Raw genomic sequence first — 6,000 nt, 5'->3', positions numbered from 1 at the left:
AGAATTTATCATTTCTTTAACTGTAGGAACTTTCCTTTGATATTTACTTAATGGAGGAACAAAAAATAACGCTTTCCTTGCAATCTTTGCAAGCAGAAGATTTTTCTCTCGCTATTCCAAAGGTTTTGCTACTCTAGGTACTGAAATCCACCCTTCACAGATCGCAAAAGACGGTTACTCGTGGATTAATGGTTCCACACTTGGCAGTTCCTCTCATGGAACTGTTACTTGTGGTCCAAAAAGTACCACCCTTCACAATTCCTTGATAGAGTTTTTCCTGCTTTCAAGCTGCTTTTCCAGCGAAATTTTTGCTAATTGATTTCAGACTTTTTTTCAAATGGAGTTTCCTAGCACAGAGGTGGTTTAACTTGTACTCTTTCCCTCCCTTTGTTCTCACCTCTCATAATCTTCCAAAGGCTTCACTTGCTTCTGATTGACACTTCCCCTTTGGGCCGTGTCCAGTCTCCTTAGCCTGACCCGGTTCTAGTGCAGACACTGATGAGAGGTCGGTTACCCCTTCACCACACAGGATAACCTAATATTCCACAAATATATTTAATCTAATTATTCCCCATTGTCATCCATTGGTCTGGTTTAATTTCCTATTTTACACTAAGGCACCACAGGTCTAACCAAGCTGGCAGAGTGCTCCCACAGCATAGAATTGAATTATACTTTTTCTGAGAATGGTTTGAAATGAAAATATTAAACTGTTTTTTCTTTCATTTACCAGTGGGTCCTGATTCTAGCCCAACTGATAATTTCCCTACAATAAAGGTGTTCCATCTTCTATCAAGTTGATAACGGCATTTGTTTGGCCCAATGAAAGCTTTTTTTATACTTGGAACATACACCTGGAGGTTTACATGCTGTTTGTTCCTTTTTTTAAGCATTCAACATTCTTTTCCCTTTTAAACTTTTTTCTCTTATGGCCTAGCTTCCCACATTTATGGCATTGATTATGGAGGATTTACCCTCTGATCTTCCAGCTGCCCAATTTGAGATGTCAATATAGCATTTACCTGCTTCTACTATAAGATTAATCTGATCTCTCAACTGTATTTCAACTGCTGTATCTCATTTGCCATGATTTTTCTCTACTGGTTTTTTTCTTTTGGCCTTTTACTTTTTACAATCTTTCCCTTTCAATTCTTAGAAACTTTGGCTGCCTTAAAGAGACAGGAGCTCTTTAACTGTTTCTTTTTACTCTGGAGTCTTACAAAACTTTACTTCCACTATTTCTTCACCAGCCTCAATCTACCTCAATTCTTTTCTTTTTAAACAGAACTCTTAACTGCCAAAAAGGGATTCGGGGCGTCGGTCTCTCAAAAGCTACTTCCTGCTGGCATTGGGCGAAGGTATTAGGGGAAGGCAGTTAGAAGTTCTCTTCCCTAACTTAATAAACTCTTGCAACTTATTCCTGAACTTTTTCTTTTACCAAAGGCTTTTCTCACCTGTGAGGCTAAAGGCTTGTTTACTAAAGATTCTTATCTCCTAGGTCTAGCTTTTCTCTTTCCCTCTTGTTTAGAGGCTTTTTTCTGTTTTTCTCCAGCCGCTTCACAGAAGAGGCTAAAGGACTTTACCAGCTTTTTCCCCACAGAAGTAGTAGTTAGAATTTGGAAAGAGAAAACGCAGGAAAGAAGAGGAAAAAACCGAATGAGAAAGGCCTGCTGTTGGCTGTCTTTCTTAGATATTTCTTTTCCCTCTAAGCATTTCTATTTCTCTTTTTTTCTTATTTTGCTAAAGCTTATTTCCCTGTTGGTCCATGTTCACTGAATCCTGCTCAAAGCACCATTTGTCAGTGGCGTTCACTATCCCGCTTCTGGCACCACTTGTCAGGGCCCAGGACTGACCAGGTCTTGGGCCCAGCTTAGGTAGGTTCTGGACGCAGACCACTAAGCTACCTTGCTCAGGAAGAGTTTCTCGTAGATGCTTGAGGGCTATCTACTTTAGCTAGAGAGGGAGAGACAGAGTATCTTAGAGAGAGTAAAGGTCTTCTTAGAACGGACAGCTCTTAGTCTCTAGCGGAGCTTGGTAATCTTCAGCAGAGACACCGTGCTGGCGTTCTGCAGGCAGGAGAGGAGACAGAGTCAGAGTAAGCGTGTCCATGATAGAATGCGCATGCTCTTGACTGCCTGCTCCTCCAGCCTAATATAAGGCTGAGCTCGCGCTGCTCAACACCACAGGTGTAGAGACTGCCAATTCACCAATGGTCTCATCTCGTGAGCTCCCTCATGCTTGTTAGAACCAAATCTCTCTCCATGCCCTGTTCACCAGGGTGTTCCATTACAGGTATTTCTTATAACTCACTCCTCTTAGCCATAAGCTATACGGGCTGCTACACCAACTAATTTGAAAGTATTCTTAAATCTGAAATTCATGTAAACAAAAGGATTCAGTTTGGTGAGCATACATTTGGAGAGGACATTAACCCTCTTGTGTACCCAACAACAGATGGTTCATTCAGTTTTTTCCATTTGAAATATATTTATTGAGGATTTCCTCTGAAGTGAACATAGCAGGAAATGCACAGGACATGTAACTCTAGTATTCAGTGAGTTAGAAGGTTAGAAATTCCATGGGGAAAAAATGAAGCCGGGTAAAGAGGATTGGGAGTGCAGGGCTTGTTGATCACAGATCAGGGGAGGGTGGGCTCATAGCGAAAGTGGCAAGACTAGAAGCAGGTGAGTGAGTTACACAGACAGCTGGAGGAGGAGAAGCTGAGACAGGGCACACTGAGCTCTACACTCAGGATGCGCGAGGAAGAGGAAGGAAAAAAGTGTACATGTCGTGGAGCTGGGGGTGCATGGAAGGGTGAGACTCGGGATGGGGGAACAGACCCTGGAGGGTTTTCTTGTCCGTTATCAGCAATTTGGCTTTCATTGGGTAAAAGGGGAGGTTTGAGAAGAGGAGTGATCTGAAAGGATCACATTGGCTTCTGCTCTGAAAATCAATTATAATGGGCAAGGGAAAGATCGGGAGTCCTGTGCATTAACGTAGGTGAAAGACAGTGGTGGCCCAGACGGGCAGACATGGCCAGGAAAACCTGGGCAGCTGGTTGAGTTCTCACTACGTTTGGAAAGCAGAGTCACTGGGATTTGCTGATAGGCTAGGAGTGATGTGTTGGAGAAAGAGGTGTAAGGATGCCCCCAAGAATTTTGATCTGTGCAGTTGAGAAAAGATGGTGTTGCCATCAATCAAGAAGAGAAGGATTATTGGGAGAGCAGATTTTGGTATGAAGAAGAGGGTAATTTTGAGATATCTGGGATACAGGCATGTGGAGGTGTCCAGCCAGCAGGAACATACCTGAGTCTGAAGTTCAGGGGAAAAGTCTGGGCAGCAAGTTTAACCATGAGAGTTCAATTGGCATAAAGGTGGTGTTTAAAACGGGTAAACAAATAACATCGTCTGGGGAGTGAGTGTGGACAGAGAAAAAACAGGCTCCATGTCTGACCTTGAAGTAGCTGGGAGAGGAGCAGCTGCAAAGGAATAGCCAGCGGGGTCATGAAGAAAGAGGCAGGAGGGGTCTTTGACAGAAGCCTTAACAGAGGCTTCTTACAGGTTAAGAAAGGGTGAAGACTGAGGTCTGGCAGTTGTGTTGTAACAGGGGACATTGACCACAGCATGATACCATGAGAATCTTAACTGTCAACAAAATGGAAATTTAAAGAAACAAGTCCTTCAATATTTCCCATATAAGTTCAGATTCTTAAAGATTGTTAGCAAAACAAACAAACAAGCAAAGAAGACAAAATGATTCTAAGACAAAATAGAAATAAGTAGATGAGTTCAGGAAAACTCAGCAAGTTATATCTTCCTGATGGTCAGAAACATCCACCTATTAAAAGGAATGGTGGTGTTTGGGGAATAGAATTTACCGTGATTTTTTTTTTCCTGCATGTTTCTTAAACTGTTTCTTTTTCCTTTTTGTTTATTTTATTTTATTTTTTTAGTGAAAGAGTCGGTTAAAATCTCCTGAGGTTACTGTCCACAGAGTACATTTTGGAAACACATTTGCGATTCCAATCTTTCTATGAACAAATAGAAACATTTTTTGTACACATACTGTCAATGGGAGCAACTATTATACAGCGTAGTCACAGAAGAAAAATGGTTAGAAAGGAAAGAAAGGCACAACAAAATGGAAGTGGTCAAACGTTATCCTTCACATTGAAATACATTTGATGAAGGGAGAAAATGGCTCATGTGGGTGTGGGTTTATGGGCTGTGTTTCTCAAACAATTGACAAATATGTATTAACCACCTACTCAGTGTACACCCGTACGCTGGGGGCTTGCTGGGTGCTTACAGGGATTCTGCAGGCTGCAACGCAGGATTTCTGCCCTTCTGGAGCTTCCAGCTTTCACTTGGTGTCTTTTCTTTTCTATTATTCTTTCCTTTTTTTCTTTCTTTCTTTCTTTTTTTTTTTTTTAACTTTTCTCTTTCTTCTCTCTCTGTTATCTTTCTTTTCATTAACATGAGAGGCAAGTTCTTCAAAGCAAAATTATAAAATGTCAGTGAGTTGGGTTTTATCCAACATTATTTTCTTTTGCCCCACAGAAAAGAAACGCGGAGAATCTTTTGTGCCTACAGTAATGTCTCACTGCACTGCTTGGTGTGTGTTCATGTCAGTGTCCTGTGTGAGGTGGGGCAGACTGTGTAGCTGGCCTGGATTATAACTCAGGGTGGCTGCATGCTAGATTCTCAGCACCTCTACAGTGCTGCATTAATACATAGAGAACTACAAATTTATCTTTGAGGGAGAGATGAATACCTCTCCTTTGGGTTATTTTACAGAAAAATCAGAAGTCGCTCTATTGTACCCTCATGACCTAGTTACTTGCATTTTTTAAAATATCTCATCCAGTCTCATGGGTTTAATTTCATCTCTAAGTTCAGCCAGCCCAAATCTATAATCCTAGTCTAATGTTTCTCCTGAATTCCAGAAGAAAATATCTATCCCACTGATGACTTTACATTTCCAGTTGTGACCCGAACTAATCTAATATCCCTCTAAGTCCTGTTCCTCATGCTGTCTTCCCATCTCAGTAAATAGTGGCCCCATTTGTCCAGTTTCTCAGACCGAAAAACTTGAAGTCCCCTTTTGACTGCTCTCATGTCCTATCCATCAAGAAATCCTCCTCTAGCTCTCCCCTCAAGACATGTCTGCAATCTAACCAGGTCTCACCACCTTCACTTCCACACTGTGTCCAAGTCACCAAGTCTCTCACCTGGATAATCAGAGTAGCCTCCCAACTCCGTCCTTCCCTCCTTGCTGTCTGTACGTAGTTATTTCCAGTGCCCAGAGCATTCTAAAACCTGTGCCATGTTAGAGGTCATGTCATTCCCTGGCCTGTGTCTATTAAATGTCATCTTCCTAGATGGCCTCCCAAGGTCATCCTGCCTAAAATTGGACTCCTCCAACTCTCCTGAGTTCCTCCCCTTGCTTTATTTTTTTTCTTTAAATGTGTCATCGTCTATAATGTTTTATAAATACTTTTTGTTTATTTATGTTACTTAGTGTCCTTCTCCTCTAGTACACACATTTCTAAGAGGCAGGTGCCCCTCCACACACACACTTTGTTCTGGTTTGTATCTTCAGTATCTGAATCAGTGATTGATTGTGCGGGTTCAGCTTTTTGCTCTTACAAGTGCAGGTGATGTAGAGTTAGTGTGTACATCTGTACTCACTGTTAGGATACTCATCCCTACTACTGATAAGTCAATAGCCACTGCTATAGGCCCTTCCCATTCTTTCTGATAGGAATAATAATTGAGCTCATCTGTACTTAAGGACTCAAATATGAATTAACTGGAGGAAGCATGGTGGTGATGAAAGAGCTAGTTTCACTCTCAAACCAGTTGAATCGCTGAGGAATCGCAAATATACCTCTCTGTGCATCTTCCAAGCAAAGGAAATTATAAATAGCACTAGAGAGTCTATTTCACAGAAATATCAACAATGCATAGCAAATAAATATCTCTGCTTTTCAATGAAGA

The sequence above is a fragment of the Otolemur garnettii genome, unplaced genomic scaffold, assembly GCF_000181295.1.
Source record: "Otolemur garnettii isolate 467f Iridium unplaced genomic scaffold, OtoGar3 scaffold00079, whole genome shotgun sequence".
NCBI lineage: Eukaryota > Metazoa > Chordata > Mammalia > Primates > Galagidae > Otolemur > Otolemur garnettii.
The sequence above is the reverse complement of the archived record's forward strand: the minus strand, read 5'-3'. Positions refer to the sequence as shown.